The 2,487-nt window shown below is 34.3% G+C and overlaps 1 long non-coding RNA gene across 1 annotated transcript in view; it reads left to right on the forward strand.

Annotated features, from left to right (window-relative positions):
* Nucleotides 1–1,892, forward strand: part of LOC115246271 — a 5,028-nt gene extending 3,136 nt beyond the window's left edge. Inside the window, exon 2 of the long non-coding RNA XR_003885640.1 lies at nucleotides 1,462–1,892. This is a non-coding gene — a long non-coding RNA (uncharacterized LOC115246271). The remainder of the gene's footprint in view (nucleotides 1–1,461) is intronic.
* The last annotated feature ends 595 nt before the right edge of the window (nucleotides 1,893–2,487 follow it).

A 2,487-nucleotide genomic window follows, 5' to 3' on the forward strand; every position in this document is an offset into this window, starting at 1 on the left:
CGAGTGCTATCTTATGTCGAAGGCTCCAACCGTACAAGATTCGCGTATGCGCATTGGGGACTTGCGTGAATGATGACGACGTGGACGTTTCTTAAAAGAAAATTTTCACATTGAGACTTTGCATTCATATACCTCCGTTCACGATACATGTAGAAAACAGATAAAGACACTTTTATTATATAATTTAAACCCAAGGTATCGATTAAGCCTATTAAAAATACGATCAGTTCAGCCGTTATTGAGGTCCAATAAATCTAATGTATCTTAACTAGCCGACTCGCGTATAGATACCCGGGGTGCCTCGCTGTTGCTGCGCGTGACTTGGAGCGAGACACTACCGTGTCTCTTGATAATTTAAAAAAAAAATAAAAATAGATCTAAGTATATAATATAATAATAATAGATATTTCTATAATATAATGTAATGTTAAATATATATACATTAATGTTTAAATGTTTTATTATATTAATGTTGTGCGCGAGTGAACGCGGGAGCGCGAGGATCGCGTGAAATGGACACGAAAGCGTTATGTGAAAAGCAGTCAATTTATTTAAAACAATAAATAGTTCAAAAGATTTGGTTCGAGAAGATTTAAGCTAATCTTCCCCGTGTCGGGCTCCGGCGAGCGACCGGGAGCGCAACGATAATCTCCGCGAGCGACGGATATATCGCGAATACCGCAAGCGACGGTATAAACGGCGCGATTCCGCGAGCGACGGAATAAACGGCGCGGTTTTAACAACGAGAGATTACTCGCAAGCAACGAGAAATCTCTTTTATGATAATCGTGAACTTCGCGTTTCGTAATCGAGCGTACGAATTAGAAAAGCGAGCGACTTTTCTATTGCGAGCAGTTAAACGATATAAGCACACACTGTCACGGACGAATCTCGATCGAGTGCGCCCGGCGGTTCCCCGAGAGAGCTTTTATACAAACGTCCTTTTTGTGTTCTAGAATTTTCTACGTGTTTATCTTAAATTTCGCGTCGGTTGTTATGTTCGATGATTAGTTAAAATTTGAACGTTGTTATTAGACTTTGTTTGTCGTTTTAGGCTCTCCCGGGTGACCGCTGCGTGTCCCGCATCGATAGGCACGAGCGATGCCGCGGGCCTGGCGCGATTCGCGTAGCGCCGCTGTTGAAGCGCGCTCCTATTTGTCGCGAGCCGAGCGACGCGCGACATGGCGGCTGACGCGCCAAATTTCGAGCGCGATTAATCGGGGCTTTATTGTAGTGGTCTTTATCGTGGCTAATTGCTATTAGTAATTATTTGCATTCGATTTTGAACAAATGTGCAGAGAAAATTATTTATTTTGAGTTTATTAAAAATGTATTCAATTACATAATTTTAGTAATCAAACGTTAATTTGTAATATTTTGTGTGATGTATTAATTTATGAGTGAGAGAAATAGGAAGTATATTACAGTATAACTATATGAAAATTTTATATATATATACAGGGACTGATAAAAATAAGATTGGACGCTCGATTCTCAGGTTTATGTCTCCAGTCGGCGAAAAGATAGTCAAAGAGCGGACAAGCAAATGTTACTAATACGAACTTGTTGTGGAGATCTTGATGTCAATGACATTTCGTTACAGTATGAATCAAGTTTCAAAATTCAATCATAGTTCATTATAAGTTCATTTGAAGTTATAACGTTGAATAATATAATAGAATACTATAATAAATAATATCGGAGCATTCAATTTAAATTTTAACACCGGAATTAATTATTATAAAAGATATATATATCAGATTTTATTAATTCGTTTATACATAATATATTTTGCGCAATCATGACAGAAGACAACTGTGAAATTGTTTAAAAATTTACTAGAATATATTTTTTTTTTAAACATGAAATGCAATATAAAAAAACAATATAGATTAAAAAAATAAAAATTATGAAAAAACATAAGTATAATACTTTATATATAAAATAATTCTGTATCAATCACGAAATCAAAATACAGATAGAATATGCTTATACATATATGTAATGTATGTATTTTATTAATTAATTATCTGTAACACAATAAATATTCTTATTCTAATATCCTATATTGTAAGATAATAATTATAGCAATTCGTTGTGAGTTGATGGCATTCATTTTTCTAATTTTTCGAGTTTTTAAAATTAATTGACGATGTAAATTCCTTATTTGAGTATTGAGACGTTTCTCTTTAACTGTACAAAGTATAAATCTCCTCACACAATGAGTTGAAATATTTTTCGGAGTTAATACAGTTTCTTTTGCAATTACAGTTTCAGACGTTGCTAAAGATTTATTTTGATTAAAAGAATCTGATGTCTGTGGTATTGGTTCCTCTATTTCATCTCTAAAATTATCAACAATCTCCGAGTTAACATTATTATTCTCATTTGCATCAATTGGTACTGCTGTACTTATAAGCGTCACCTTACCAGATGTAAAAGTGTGTTTATCGCTTGGTAAAAAATGAATAGAGCAAATACGTTTTT

Source organism: Formica exsecta, unplaced genomic scaffold (genome assembly GCF_003651465.1).
Source record: "Formica exsecta isolate Colony F162 unplaced genomic scaffold, ASM365146v1 scaffold1440, whole genome shotgun sequence".
In the NCBI taxonomy this organism is placed as follows: Eukaryota; Metazoa; Arthropoda; class Insecta; order Hymenoptera; family Formicidae; genus Formica; species Formica exsecta.